A 16,814-nucleotide genomic window follows, 5' to 3' on the forward strand; every position below is an offset into this window, starting at 1 on the left:
CACGGGGGCTGCTGGCTTGTCTATTTGTGTATTTCTTTTCTGGACATGTGTTTTGCGCAATAATCCTAATAATTGCTGTAATGCACTGCCAAGCACAGTAACATCGTACAAATGCAGCTCACTTAAGTGCGTCTGTCGCAGCAACGGTAAGTGTGCTGTCTGGCCCCTCATTCCTGACTTCGTGCAACCCAGATTTTTATCCAACATCGGCGAACACGAGCAGCTGTTCGAATTAAGTCCAAACCGTCTTCCCACTTCAATACGCACCGGCAGCCAAAGTGGCATAAAGCGAGCACTTTCTTGAGTTGGTGACAGCAGCCCCACCGGCATATGATACGGGAAGTACAAACAGAAGAAAAGACGAGTATCGGCAACACGCTGACCACCTAAGTGCACTTTGTGTATGTGTGCTATCGTTTATCGGTAATTTCATTCCCAGTGTGTTAAAATTAAGACAGTCTATTGTCTTTGCCTTCACAAATCATGGCACTGCCGGGCATGCTTCCGCCTACTACTGCCTTGGACGTCGGTGTATCAAGTGACGTCATGTTGGCAAGTCCTACCATTGGTTTTTATTTTACTGCCAATTGTGAAAATTGCTGTGCTAAAAAGTGAAAACAAAAAAAAACCTGCCGATGACACTATCCACCGTTTATATTTTTATTGCTGTTCAGTTGGAAGAATAGGAAAAAACAGCAATTTTTTCTCAGCACTGGCGCACTGCAAACTCTGAAAAGGAATGCCGTATGTTCACATTCACTGCTGCCACCTGCTGTAGCCGGTAGGCACAATGCTACTTCTTTCCGCGCACGCTGAACATCGGTCTTGCTGTCTACTCCGCTTCGAAGCAAGCAGCTGTAGTGTCGCAGCACCTTTCTTTTCATTTGTAGTGCTTACGTCGTGTTATTTACTGGTGTGGTCACTTGCCCGTTACGTGTCTTACTTTCGCATATATGTGTTCCTCTCCAAAATCAGGCAAGTATTCTCTAGAATTTCCACCAACATAATATCTCTCGTGTAAGTAGTCTCCCTTGGCGACCAATGCCACGCTTACTGATAGTGAAGTGTGAAGGTGTTCGCTGGGTTTGTCCTCCCAAGGCGTTCCCTGACAATGAGTTTTCTTTGTCAACTGCTCTCAGGCGGACGATGGGGCCTTATATAAACCTTCTCCCCGGGGACGGAGCGCAATGCAAAACTGGGCCAGAAAGGCGCGGTCGAGGATGTCCAAAAGTGATATGCACAACGTTATATACGTGACTAAGGAATTTGGGATGCAGGAACCTCTTACGAATGTGCCGATACTTTGCTGCTATGGCATCAAACTCCCGCAGAAGGCGATGAAACTAATGTTCCTGAGTAAATGCTCTGGGAACCATCTCACTAGGCGCGGTTAGGAATAATGTACATAGACCATTTGGTGAGAAGAAACCAGCGTGACACTTGTGACAAAGTCGTTGCTGTTGGATGCGCCGCATTCAATGTAGCATAGATATTATGTCTAGCTACTTGCGGTTTTTCGTTACATCAACTGGAATTCAGAACTTCGCTTACAATGTATTAGAAGTTAAAATGAACTTAATTTTGATAATCAATACGGAAGGGGATAAAGAATTGCGGCGGTTCAGTTGTGCCGCCCTCATTATGCTCACAAAAATTGCGCCAGAACGCATGTTACGATGAATGTCACCGTATTCGGGTAACAAAGCAATGTGGCACATACTGTTTAAATATTATTCGCTTCTATGTTGCCAGGATCTTTAATTTACTTTAACTGCATGATCTACACTACTCATTTGGTCAACGTTTCTCCCTCAATGCACCTTCTGGTGCCGTTCGCGTCGCTTCACTTCTTCCTGCTTAATATGCAAACATTCTCCCTTTTCTCTAGCTGACTCCTGCAATTTCGGCAGAGCATATCTCACGACGATTGTCTACATAAATGCTATTCGCGTTCAATTAACGTACCGACGCATTGTATTGCCAGCTGCGAAACACGTCATACACGAGGGGTTCATGCAGCCACGCTCCTGGCTCCTGCTTCCCTCTTGACCAGCTGCGCTGTCTAACGCAGCCGCTGGGGAGACCACGCGTGGCACGTGCACGAGGCAAAATTGTCTCGGCAACTATGCATGACGCCGGTTGAATTTCACGCAGCGCCAGATGAATCTTAAAGGATCCTCATTGTCATTGAAGAGTGGCACATACGCAGCGGCACGTGCCAAGCGACTCAAGTAGATGCGAAAGAGGTTTATTGATGAGTGCCACATATCCAGTGACCATAGTTGGTGTAAAAGAGGTTCGCTGAAGTGCGGTACGTGCCCAATCACCCACATTGGTCTGACGGGTGGCTTTGAACCGAGGTCCGGGAGCACGATGCTCTACCCATTAAATCCTGCACTACTCAGACACCCAAGACGGCGGCAAAACAGTGACAGAGAAAAATAACCCGAGGAAAGTGCGTGTAGTGGCCTCAAAATGCCACGTCCTATTCACAATGAACGTGGACGTCAATGCGAAGTGCAGTGAGGCAATGTAGCGACACGCGGAATGGCCACATGCTTCGCACCGGTGTAGTCAACTTGACTTGCCTGTTGCCGACATCACCTTCTCTTCTCTGTCGCTCCTCGCTGCTCGCTCACTGCACGTTTTGGTCCAATTCTATTCACTCCAGTGTTTTCTCGAGACTCAGCTGCTTTCGACGCCGGCTCTTCAGTGCGATTAGTAGCCGTAAAGGAGTGAAGACATTGTATTTTTTAGAAGAAGAGGAATTTTATTTATTCACTCACGAAAATAAAATCACAGTAAGAAGATATACAGAAGGAGGTCCCAAAGCTCAAGGCTGTAGGGGGACCTCCTGTTCTAATTAGAAAGATCAAAACAAGTTAGGTTACAGCGAACGCAGCAAAGCTTTAAAGTTGTCTACAAATAATTACACATGACAGCAAACGAACCGAAACATAATGTGATAGTACACAGAATTGCGTTTTCAACAAATAAAAGTAACAAAACAATTCAGGTTAATGCAAATACAGCAAAGAGGCAGAATTGTTAACATGTATTAATGCAAGAAAACAAGTAAACTGAAAACATGGCATAACACTGTACAGAGGGTGAGTTGTCTATATCATAAGCTTTGCATGCTTAAGAGGAAAGATTTTGCGAAGTATGACTGACAGCAGACGGCTTAATTTTATAGGGCAGAAATGAAATGCAGTTCCCTTCTGCAAAATCGTCGCATAGTCATCATAAAAATTATCACACATTCTCCATAAGGGCGAAGCAGCGAATGCGATAGCAACATGTTGGAATATTACACGAAATGTAAGATTCGAAGCTGCAGCACTGGTATGAATTAAAGTAAACGTTAGTTAAGTAGTAAAAACGAGCTGCTGTGGTAAGGGTCCTTGGTTTAAATCGAACCATCGGACAGTTTCGTTTATATTTAATAATTAAAGCCTACGTCTTCCTTAGTGACTTTACCACCCCTTTTCTTTATCGCGTACCTTTCAAAACTCTTTTCTGGGCCGTTCTCACAGGCATTGCACAGCGGCACCAATAAAAATACTCCATTTCCAGGCTTGAGCATTGTTATTGTTTCGAACTTGTAATATTTTCGTCTGAGAAAATTTAAGATAGAATGCATGCCATTGTGGTGTTTTGTTTCATGACATTTGTTTGCGGGCTGCCATTCCCAAGTTCTGATGAACAATTTCGTGAAGAATGTAACACCTGGTATGGGCGACTTTAAGGATAGAATGGTGTGACAATATAACCTGCACCGCATGTCATATAGTTTAGCATGGAATATAACATACATATACCTAAATATGTATGAAACCTCATGACGACGCCTGCGGCGAAAATTTGCATGTAGCATCCGTATATTCGCTATTGTAATAAAACGTCATTGTTAAGAGCAAAATGGTTTGTCGTGAAAGACTCTGGTGGAGACGCATTTTCAGAGGGCTGCACACGCGTTAGCCAAAGAGCACCCAGTAAACGCAAGCGCGTGTCTGCCACCAAGCTCCGGCGTCCATAGAGTTTCCTGCAATAATTATTGTAAGAAACTCGATGCCGGCTTCGACAAACGTGGGCGCACGCATTAAATTGAGAAGACGACCCTTCAGTTAGCTGTCATCAACGATTTGGTGATTCAGAAGACCACTACCGTGACCCGCCGTCACCGATGTCCCGGAGGACCCCTCCGTGACGGCACGTAATCAATATTTACGTCAATGACATCACAACATTTACGTCCCTCTTGCTGGTGGGTATATTGACACGAGAAGCTATGCGCTAGAAAGGGAGTCATACTTCAGTGATACTTCATCGTGCATATGCCAGTCGCTATCATGAACGCCTAAGTGTTGTGTATTACTCATGCGTAAAAATGCGTCACCGGAGATTTTGGTGTCTGCACTTCCGTTAATTACTTCCCCCACCTTTTGGGAGCTGTCTGAAGGTCTATCTACGAGGAGACGGAGTAGATTTAAATGAAGAGACAGAAGGAGGGAACCTACCTTTTTATCGATGTATATACTGGGTCTCTAACAGTTTCTCGCCAACGTGGGTCTCTGGAGAAGTGACACTGGGTATATGCGGTTCGGAGAACCGCTTTGATTCAACTTATAGTACCGCGTACGGGCCATTTGGTCTGTACCGCTCGTCAACGAACCGGATGCAAACTTAAGGCACTGGGCACGGGACACTTGGCAGGTGCCACCTTCAATGAATGTCTTTGGTGCCAACTTGGTAACTGAGCATGTGCTACTGCGTATGCGGGGCCCCTCACTGACATCATCTGTTTCACGCGAATTTGTGTTCTTGGGTATATGTCGGTGCTTATACACCGCTTTTCTATGAACGTCTTAAACCGCAACTTGGGTCTTGGTTAGGCGCCATTCTTCAGCCAACCACTTTACAACATCTTCGATCACCATGTATGTGCCATTAGGTATATGCCACAAGATGTGGGCTAAGATAAGTGCACTGATCTTCAACGAACATGTTTTACACTGGCTAAGGGTAACTGGATCTGCGCAGCTCTTCAAAGAATCTCTTTGACGCACACTTGAAACAACGCTTATGAGCCGCTAGGTTCGGGCCGCGGGGTATGTACTGCTGTTCAGGGAGAACGAAAAAGTCATTTAAATTTATTCGGTGCTGGGCGGAGACAAACCCGCTTCATATTTATTGAGACAATCTAGTTTCAATATATATATTCTAAGACGCTGCACGAGGGGACTTCGTTGCAGTGGCGCTAGTATCCGTGGGGTAGGGGGGGAGGGGTGCGAGAGCAGCCTGGCTGCATGCATGCCTCGTAAATGACGCGTTTCGGTGGTTGCAATGCTCTGTTCTAATGCGTTGCTTCAATGCTAATGGCACTGACGTTAACATTCATCGTGAGATGGGTTATTCCGGATTCAGTCATGCGTAAGCATTCTAGGTCTACTTCCTTCCTAAATCAATCTGTCTGTACGTCCGTCTGTAAAGCGTGGCGCGATGCTCCCCTAAGGCACACATGGGGTCATGTGGGGGTTTAGTTGACAATGGCTACGTATTACTACTGAAATTTCAGATTATGACTATGGAACACATACAGTAACAGTCGGCATAGGAAGAAAGTGGACACTACAGTTGGCAAAACAAGTAATGCTGCCAAGTTTCCGCAAATAATGAATGTAAGACAGCAGAATAAATGGTTTCATTTTCCTTTATCTAGGAGAGCATATAGAAAACCAACAATTCCATTCGGCATAGAAAGAAAGTGGGCCACTACAAACCACGCATCAGGAAATGCTACCATCTTTCTGAAAGAAAACCACAGCCTTTAATGCTGTCAGAGCCTGGACAGCAGATTAAAAGCGTTCATTTAGTTTTACTTAGGAAAGTATACAGAATACCTACCGTGGCCGCAACCATCAGCGCGAAAAAAAGAAAAAGCAGACAGCACAGTTGCCCATACCACTACCACGCAGAAACTATAACACGCCGAAACAACAGACCACGACCATTGCCACAAGTACCCACACCATAAGCTTATGCAGAAAGAAAGTAGGCCGCTACAGTTGACGCAACAAGTATACCATACAGTCGCCCATGCAGGCACGTACCCAGGGTTGTTTCTTTTGGCGGTGGGGTGGGGTGGGGGCAAGCCAGGCTAACGTTTCTATGAAAATTAGGGGGAGTACCTTTACTAGTACAAACGTCAATAATGCCTACCGTTTGCAATAAAGACGCGTAAACCCGCAAAAGAGAAATTAAATAATGCGTATCTCACAGATACGCCTCTTTTTTACTTGACAAACACGGAACCACACCAAATAGACTCGTGCAGGAAAGAAGCGCTGGAAGAACACCGCCAAGAGCAAGTAAACAAGCGAATGTTTAAAATAAAGATTTCTAGCAGCGCTTTTTGAATTAGTTCTGGAAGAATTCTACAGAAATATATATTCGTGGAACAATCAAAGTTGTTTTCAATCCCTCGTTTACTGCTCTACCCAGTGCCACAACCGAATCGTATTGTTATTTGGGAAGTTGCGTTACGATCTGTGGCCGACGGTTCCGCACAACCGCGTAGAGCGCCGGACTCTACGCTTCTAGACGTACTGCGCCCACCACGGAATGTTAGAAAAGCACCCAGGTAAGCACAGCAGAAAAGTGCCTACGTCAGGCGGCTCGACACATAGCTGTAGAAGCGTCATTGAAAACACACGGAATCATTCTCCACTTCCGTTAAATTCGTTAATTTTCGCTTTTTCTTTCTCTTAGGCTGTTGCCTCGGCTCTCTCCCTTAGTAGATCGCTTAATTTCTGAACTCCTTGCGACTCTTGTTTCCAGTTGTCAATTTGCGCGAAACGTGCTGTACAGTTAGGGAAAAACCAGACGAGGTAACGGGTGACCTTCATATTGCTTATGGGCTTAACGGTTATTGAAGAGTTTGATGCCGGATGCTGTTTCGCATGATCATATTTTCCGCCTTATCTAATCCTTATCATGGGTATATGGTTCCGAGGATATCCCAGCCTTGCGGCGAGTCGTCACTCGAGGAAGTGAGGAGGCAAAAGAAAAAGCTGAACGCAACTGGCGTTTTCTCCAGCCGCCACTAGCAGCACGAGTGTACAGACCAGCTGACTACGAAATGAATCCCTTTCCTGCTTCCTGGATAAGTCTCAACAAAGGAAGTTGAACTAACGAAGCAACAGCGATGCGCGTGACCGTTGCAGTAGATGGTGACAACTGAACGCATCTCGAGTTCATCGCGCGGGCACCGAATTGATGAGAAAGCTGGCCTTCACACCCCAGGAGATGTCGATAACTATCGCAGCCCAAAAGGAGTAAAAAAGGCAGCAAAATGTTGATCGCCGAATAGCTGTCAAGACTGAAGCTTGATTTGGCGGCCCTTTAAGAATGTGTGTGAGGAGTGGTGGTGTGGGCAAGGGGGAGGAGGTATGCCACTTAATTTCGGGGAGGAGGGCTCTCGCCCCCCCCCCCCCCCCCTGCGTACGTGCCTGCGCCAATACATTTAATTTCATTTCATTTTCATTTTACTGCAACTTGTGCCATACAAATTATCAAAACACTGACTGAACCCATAGCCAGAGGCTAGTGTGGAGTTCAGAAACGAAAATACACGATGGCAATGACACATCACTTGTGTAAAATACGATAAGTCCACGCAGATAGAAAGCAGGCCATTAAAGTAGCCGCGACAGATACCACTCAGTCGGCGATATGATGCAGTCGGTGCATAAATAAATCAGGCCACAACAATTGCAACAAGTGACCATATCGTACAGTTAGTCTACAAAGAAAGTAGGTCACTATAGTTGCCGCAGCAAGTATACCATAAGGTCGCCCATACCGTACAGTCGGTACAGAAATAACACAGGTCCCTACAGTTGTCGCATCTGGTAGGTAATTATTAAGCCTAATTAGGACTAGTTAGGCGTACTTAAGAATAATTAGCCATAATTTAGATCGTTTATCAATAAATTGATTGAGGCCACCGAGAATTAAAGCAACTAGTCTGACGTAAGTTCAATTTCAGGTGATTAACAATAAATTCATTAGATTTATTCATGAATAATTAAGCGTAACCAAGATGACTCAAGACTAATTATGAATAATTACAATAACCGTCCAGTCAAGAATAATGAAGGCACTGAAAACTAATATTATATTACTTAAGCCCAATTCAGAGTGGTTACGATTATTTCGCTCAATAACATTAATTCCGACTTGTTTGGTTCACTAATTAGGTAATTGCGACAGGTCATTTCAATACTTGCAGCACATTGCGTCATCCTTGACACAGCGATCCGCGGTGTGCCTAATTCGGCCACTCAGTCAATCATCGTTGCATGAGTGCAAGATGAGCAACTGGAACTAATGCTTACGCATTAGCTGACAAGTCACACTAGGGTGTTCCTGAACTAATGTTTTATGCCTCTCTAATGCAGTTCTTCTACTTTAGGTTGCAAAGCTCTTATGTTCTATACTTTTGTGTGCTTGGCTATCCGAGTACCTACATAGTAATATATACCCATTTTGGAGGATTGGCCAACAATAACTGTGACAGGCCCAGTTGCTCATGCCGAAATCGCCTGCGTTGTCTGTTCAGATAGATCGCCAGTGACACATGCCTTACTGGACGCATCCATCGCTCAGGCTGTCTGTTCCTGCACACATGTAGGGGCATATACCAAATGGCCCAAGTTACCCATTCTGAAGTTGTTTATTTGGGCACATACCCATTGGTACACACCATGTTGCGCGCAAATTGCTGGGATATGGTTTAGATACAGATATCATATAAAAATTGCAAGAATTTCTCAGGGAATGCTGATTACCTTAAAGCTGACACATCACCCATAAATATGCCTTCAACGGGGGTTAATGAGCAGCTTTTAGGTATATAATAAAACGCTGAACGCCTTCTGTAAATCTCTTTGCTTAAAGTAATATTCCCGGACTGATCCCTGTGAAAACAGCAACGCAAGAAGTTCGAACATTTGTCGGAATAGCGAGCTTACGGTTACTTCATTCATACTAGCAGTATAGCTACGAGTCTTACACTTCGTGTAACATTCTAACATGTTGTTAACGCATTCATTGATTCGCCCTCATAGCGAAACTGACACTTTTTGCAGGAACTTGGTGTCGAATTGGAAACCGTTGAAGAAATCCACCGAACAGGCAAAAAGCAAAGTAGTTCACCACGTCCGGTAACAATGAAGCTATACGATTCCTGGGAAAAATCGCAAATTAACAAAAATTGCTCAGAGCTCAAGCGTGTCTCCTCATCAGTAGGTAACGACTTTTGCAAAAGACATCTAGCCAAGCGCGAGCTGCTATGGTACTCCGGAAAAAAGTTAGAGAGAAGGGACATCGCTAGCACCTCAATGACGATAAGCTGGTCATAACAGAGACGTGTATTTTTGGGACTACAATAAAAATAGCTCAGTGAAGCTGAAGCTCGCCAAGAAAAGCTCATGCCGCGCTGCGAAAGATGATTCAAACCATTTGCGACCGGACTCAAATGACCTTCCTTTCCTAAGTACAAATGCTCGATGTCTTGTTGGTAAAATTGGTAACTTAGAATATATTTAGGCCAGCTATGATCCGCACATCAGTACTGTTACAGGGGCATGGTTGCGACAGGAAATACATACGGGGCAGCAAAATCGTACCAACCGGCTATAAATATTTAGGAGGATAGCGTTTCGCGAGGAGGAGTTGTGGCGACAATGCTTAAGATAAATGTTGAAGCTATAGTTCAGGAAGGCATCGCAAATCACGAAAGGTCTTGGGGCTAAATTAAATTACCCAGTACTTTCTTTATTGCGGGAGCCGCCTACCGGTATCCCAAGGCATCTATTTCACACCAGGTAGACTTACAGCATTTCCTTGAGGGCATTTCGACCCAGAATCGGAAAGTGATAATTGCAGGTGATTTTAATTTTCCTGGAATCAATTGGGACACCTTCTCAACCAAATCGAAAGAAGCAGTAGACGGCAAACAGCTTCTAGACATAGCGTTCATCATCATCATCATCATCATCATCATCATCATCATCATCATCATCATCATCAGCCTGGTTACGCTCACTGCAGGACAAAGGCCTCTCCCATACTTCTCCAACTACCGCAGGCATGTACTAATTGTGGCCATGTTGCCCCGGCAAACTTCTTAATCTCATCCGCCAACTTAACATTTTGCCGCCCTCTCCTACGCTTCCCTTCCCTTGGAATCCAGTCCGTAACTCTTAATGACCATCGGTTATCTTTCCTCCTCATTACGTGTCCTGCCCATGCCTATTTCTTTTTCCTGATTTCACCTAAGATATCATTAACTCGCGTTTGTTCCCTTACCCAATCAGCTCTTTTCTTATCCCTTAACGTTACACCGATCATTCTTCTTTCCATAGGTCGTGTCGTCGTCCTCAATTTAAGTAGAACCCTTTTCGTAAGCCTCCAGGTTTCTGCCCCGTACGTGAGTACTGGTACGTGCTGGTACGTACGTAGCGTTCAGGCATGACCAAACGCAGATCGTCTATTGTAGTACCCGTCAAAACAGGATATGCGCATTTAACACTGCATTCAGCTTTTCTTCATGGGTGTATCGACAGCTACAGCATTTCTGTGGAAGAAGGCTTGTCAGACTTGTGGTTGTAGAGATCAAAATTGACGATGGCTCGCCACGTGAACAGGAAAGTTTAATACAGTTGCGAAATTTTAGTAAAGCCTATGATATGAACATATTCCGTTACTGGACCTTTTTCTTGAACACTTTTAGCGATAAACTAGACGTCAATAAAATGTGGACAAGATTTAAGGAAATATTTACACTATGCATCACAACATGTGCGTATGTAAAGTAAATAAAGATAACCTTAGCTTACTTAGGAACCCTTAGCTTACTAGGCTCAGGGTTCCTAAGACTTCCCTTTTTCCTCCCTTGGTTGCGTCTCAACATCGGAGAATAAGATGAACCAAGTGGCCCAGTAACAAGTACTGTTGCTTGATATTTCTTCTATAGTGGGCCCTTCTTTTGCGGTTCCTTATTCTACGAAGCCATCTCTACTAATTGCATCTATTGCCTCTGCTACGTGCCACGCACGATACCTGACATATTGCCTCAACAAGCGACGGGTGTCGGTCGAAGTTCAAGAGTTCTTAAGAAATGTCAAGCCCTCTGTTGGTCATGCGAAAAGGCTCTGTCACCTAACAAAAGCGGAACTGTGGAAACAAATTCGGCGTATGAACGATTTTCGGAAGGTGTTTTGCCTCCAAACCGACACTCGGTGGCTTAGTGAACTAAAATTCAAGGTTTTTAAGCACGCGACGCCCATATTACCGAGTTCTGGTAGCGCTGTACGCTTAATCACTTGTCCAGGAAATCCAGTAAAGTCGCAACTAAGCCAGCCCAGCTTCTTGTCCTGGCGGACGTTGCGCTACGTGAAGGGATTTCGAACAAACTGAAGAAAGGACCGAAAGGCTGTTTGTCGCCTGGTGTACGTGTGCATGACTTTCTAGCACTCAGCAGGCGTGTAGCCATCAAGGTGGATAGGGATGACCACGAACGGTGCCTTTTGGATAGTGTAGACTTCCTTTTGAACACCGTTATATTCACACAGCTACGCTCTCATGACTCAACCCGTGACGTCTTCACTTACTTCAGACAAAACAACAGTCGCCTCCTACAAGCATACAGGGAAGGTGGCTTTGCTGTGTTACCTTGCCGGGTCGTTTGTGAAAAAGCTGCACAAGCAACAGCCAAGAATTTCCTCCCAGCAAAGGGCTAAATAAATAAAATAAAGGCGAATGCTATAGCGCTGTGTAAAATTCTTCATTTCGAGAAATTATCTAACGCTGTTAATGCTTCTAAGCGTAACGCCTTCTCATTGTTTTCAGTGTAAAAACCCACAAGACAGATATTCCATTTAGGTGCATCGTTAGTAAGTGTGACTCGTGGCAGAAAAACGTAAGCCGTTATTTACTAAAGCATCTTAGTGCACTGGATGAAGATGACCAGTTTATTGTCAAGAATTCAACGGATGTTACACAGTACCTGCAAAACCCGGACTCTTGGGAAATTGCCAGCTCAGTGAATGTTGAAGATTTCTTTTACTCAGTCTCACATGCAGTACTGTTGCCGATTATTTAGGACTGCATCGAACAAAATATGTTCTTTCTTTTGAGAGTGGTGCAGGCGTACCTGTTAAAAACTTTATGACTTTGCTAGAATTTTATCTGTGCTCGACTCTTATTTCGTATGATGATCGTGTTTACATTTAGTGTAAGGGTATTTGCATCAGTTTCTGTGTCGCACCTATATTATGTAACAAGTACTTATCTGTTATTGACCGAGAATTTGCTTTTGCCTTTGACGCTGCAGAAGTAGAATTTTTTTTAGGTATGTGGACGATTTTTAGGTGATTTTAAAATCCAACCTTTCTGCAACGACCACTAATACATTGGGAGAAATTTTAAGGCTATTTGGACAACATGAAAGAGGGCCTTCCTTTACGCATGAGCTTCCTTTACATGACAAGCTGCAGTATTTAGATTTAAGCTGTTATTTTCTGAACGACGCGTTTATTGGTCTTACTGCCCGCGCTCACGCAAAGACCTTTTACTGTTTGACTCGGCGCATACTAAACTTGTTAAAAAGGCAATAGCCTTCATGTGTCTTGAGGCGGCGTTGGTGAGGTCTTGCCCTCACAAAATGTAAGAAAGCTTCAACTGTCATGTTGCATGGCTACGAGCCGCCGGATACCCTTGTTGTATCACGGTTGCAGTAGCAGAAACCCTCCTTCAAAAATTGAAGGGTGAGCGGGAAGCCTAGCTTCTAGTGGAAAAGGGGCCGCAGGTTGCGCCGTACATGCATAAAGTAGCCCACAATTTAAAGAAAGTGGCCAGCAGGTACAAAGCATGTAATGTTTCTTAGGCTCCACGGAAGCTTGCTGGCCTGTGACCACGCATTCCAGAACTGCAGAAGATGGCCTATTGTGGCAGAAAACATACAATGTCGAATATAACTTGCGCGGTCGGTGCGGTGCACGAAATTCCCTTATTGCGCTAGAGTGCATATCGGCCAGATCAACGATAGGGCAAGGGAACACGAGCTGTCTTGCAAAAACAAGGTTAATGCACATTTGCCTATGCACTGCGATTCCTGCACGTTTGAGCGAGATCTTTTCAATGTCCGCATTCTCGGTAAAAACAAAGATTCCCTGGCACGGGAATTAATGGAGGCCTGTTTCATCAACACGGTATGTGACGTCTTTGTCAACAATAATTTGTGGCTTTACGTTGCACTGAATGACAGTTTCCGCACTGTATGATTGGATAATGATGCAAACTTGTTTGAGTATTGTGCGCAAGCATATGTGCGCATCTGGCCACCTTCGCCTGTAAACATGAACCGGTCTGCTTTCAATAAATTAGTTCCAAGGGACGCTATTTCATTTTATAAAATTTTTTCCTCTCTTGGTTGCGCCCTGACTTCGGGAAATAAGGCTACCTGTGAGGCGCTGCTGAAAGTTTTTAGTAGACCCGAGATACCAGAGGTAGTTTCTTGCTCTGCTTTTCTCGCTGTGGCTGTCCTTGGAGCCTTTCCTGCTCGGTAGCAAGACGACCCAGCTGTCCGCAGAAGCACTCTTCTGGCATCCAATATCACCAACCTCGAGGATGGCTACCATTGCGGTTACTATGCCCGTAACTGTAGGCGTAAAATATTCCAATCGCGCTTCGCACTAGGCCGCTGTGGTGGCATTAGTGTCGCCTCCAGAGCCGCTGAAGAACACAGCTCACGGGCGTGTAGCGCGAGAATAGAACACGCAGCGTGCTCGACCTGAGGGGCCGCGGTACCATTGCTGGTTGGCCTAAGTAAACCATGGCCACGGCGGCTACCTCATTGCGCCGCCTCCCACAAGTGCCCTTTTGACTGAGCCTCTGGCCGACTTGGGCCACTGACTATGTAGCACCGCGTGTAGGACACGCAAGAGAATAATTCTCAGCGTTCGCAGGCACCGTTGCGCCAGGCATCTCGTCCCGGAGGCCACGGGCGCACATCTTGGCAGCGCCACTAGACGGTGCGGCGTATCGTGAAAGAAACGCGAGACGAGCCCGGTTGCCGCATGACGCGTTTTTTAGCGTTTCCAAGCGCCGGCGGGCTACGCATTTCGAAGACCACGGGTAGGCTTGCTAGATTGCACCGAGCGTTCATAGGGAAGCGCGGAAAGAAGTACCGCTGCTGCACACGCTTCATACGTAACTCGTTTCGACGATGACAATACGTTGTGTCGCTATATTGATTCACTGCTAAACGCAATACCGTAGGCAATCATTGTGAGATGGGTTCTGTCAGATTATGTGATGCATTTCGACAATGGCGATACGTAATGTAGCTATACTGATTCAATGCTAAGCGCAACACTGTCCACAGCCATCGTGAGATGGGTTCTGCCGTATTTTTATACGCCCATAGATGCGTGCTGTGCGCTCCGGCATCAATTTACATGCAGTTGGGTTACAGACTTGACCGGAGGAATGGTGGGGGGGGAGGTGTAAGTAGGTAATCCCATACGCCGTTTTATGCCACGAATCATGATAGAGACATAGGCATATCAGGAGTGGGGGCCATGTGTCGTGTATTTCTCTTCCTCGCTATGCATAATACGACACGGTGAATGCATGCCCTGTTACTTTTCTTCGCCATAGCACTTACCGGACGCGAAACAGTATTCACCGAAGAATACGATACTGGCTAATGCGACATTTGAGCGCAGCTCTATACCTCTTTTCATTTCGCGATATATTGAGGCATCGCACCGATCCCCGCAAGGAATGCAGAGCTGCGACGCGGGGCGCCAAATATAGACCGACCACACAGTTGCCGCTTCCTGGCTACGGCAGCTTATGTAAACGTAATCTTTACCAGAAAACGTTTGCGACGAACGTCATGCGCGACGGCGAAACTTTCTAGTTGTTTTTCTTCCTTTCCCTCGGATAGCCGGCGCTGCAGCTGCCGCTGATGCACGGACGGGAGCGCCATCTGGTCGTTCTTCAAGGTGACTTCCTCCGCTTTTCTCCTCGGGCTTTGTTTGCCATCGCAGTCTCCTGCTTTTCGCCTCAGCTTTTCGCCACACTTTCGTCCCCCGCTGTCCGCCTCATACTTTCACTGTAGCCTCCTCTACCGCTTTCCTCCTCGTGGTCTCTTCGCTATCACCTTCTTTCATCCCTAACAGCACTTTGCGTACGCTCGTTTACGCCGACGTGGCACGCCGACGCTCATTGTAGGCACGGGCGCCTAAGAGGTGTGTTCTAAAAACGAAAATTGGGATAGTCATTGCAATATCAGTAGGCACGTTATTAACTTTATGTGTCTCATCGTTCAGTCGGCCTTCAAAATCCTTGAGCGAGAACGCGGCGACGACAAGAAAGGCACGAACACTATCATCATCAATGGCAAATACCCGGCACACCATCAAGAGTGCTGCGTGAGTTTTTGTATATAGGGAAGACAGCATGCCGGGTTTTCCGAGACACTGAACATTATGAGGATGAACAAGCAAATTAAAACAATGACTCACCTGAATGAAGAGGCTGACAAAGCGAAGTAGACTCCTCGAATTAAGAGTATGACTCACGAATTAAGAGGGTTGACTAAGCGAAATAGGTTAAGCGAATTAGGAGGTAAGACTAAGCGAAGTAGACCAAAGGACTTCAGGGGGATGTGTACGTCATGGGCCCGTATTTAATCCATTCGCACTAGGGCTTCCGCCTTCAAGTCGTCTTAGGGATAATATAAGAGACCTCGTGAATTTTTATATAAGAATACATATTCTCCGCAAACTCCTGATTTTACACACACTTCGAACTGTTATTAGAACTCGGAGTGTTCAGTAGCTACAGAAAATATATTACAGCAAAAGCTCTACTACGCCATGTCTTTTTTGCAGAATTAGTTGTAGGCAGATGCCAGGGCCAATAAGATGGGAGAATGAAAACAATGATTGCGACGAGTGTAGGCATATTTTGTAGTTGTGCTGATGTGGAAGTAGATAAAGAACTCTCTTGAATGAGACAAAGCACTTGTCACTCGCATATAGTAGAAAAAAAAATTAAGCTATAGAGATCTATTTACGTGCCAAAACCACTTTCTGATTATGAAGCACGCCATTGTGGAGGACTCCGTAAATTTCAACCACCTGGGGTTCTTTAATGTGCACCTAAATCTACGCACACAGGTGTTCGCCCCTATCATTTTGCCCCCATCAAAATATGGCCGCCGTGGCCGGGATTAGATCCTGTGACCTTGGGCTCAAGAGCCCAACTTCGTAGCCACTGAGCAACCATGGCGAGTTGTAGCACAAAACCATTGGCAAAACTAGTCGTTCTCTATTTTAGACAGAGCGTTAGAAGCAGTGCTTAGATAATTGTCAGCCTCCATAAATATACAATGAGCTTCATGTAATAGTCTTCGTTTGTCTTTGTTTTCTAAGAGCGTGTGTGCTGCTACATAAAGATGCGCATTGGCATCGTTTGCAACTTAAGATAGTCTCTTCCACTCTGACGCCAACAAGAAGGGGCAGCGGGTGAGGCAGTGCTTCTTTCATTACGATAGCAATTGCATAGACACTCCATGAGCATTGCTGCCGCAGTTGTCACCGTCCCCGTGATGTTCTCTAAAAACTCCAGTGCGATAACATCGTGGCCGCGCGCCGTATGCAGCGGGCGCTAGTGAAAACTTGAGAGGCTGAGTCGAGGGAGATGGTGCTTGACCTCATACCCTCAAGGGAGGGAGG

At 45.5% G+C, this 16,814-nt stretch overlaps 1 protein-coding gene across 1 annotated transcript in view; it reads left to right on the forward strand.

The window, feature by feature from the left end:
• Positions 1-843: 843 nt before the first annotated feature.
• The window catches only part of LOC126535345 (epoxide hydrolase 4-like), a 191,403-nt gene continuing 175,432 nt past the window's right edge, over positions 844-16,814 (forward strand). The window contains exon 1 of the mRNA XM_050182235.3: positions 844-975. The gene's annotated coding sequence lies outside the window, so the exon portion shown is untranslated. The remainder of the gene's footprint in view (positions 976-16,814) is intronic.

This window comes from Dermacentor andersoni, chromosome 7 (genome assembly GCF_023375885.2).
Source record: "Dermacentor andersoni chromosome 7, qqDerAnde1_hic_scaffold, whole genome shotgun sequence".
Lineage (NCBI taxonomy): Eukaryota > Metazoa > Arthropoda > Arachnida > Ixodida > Ixodidae > Dermacentor > Dermacentor andersoni.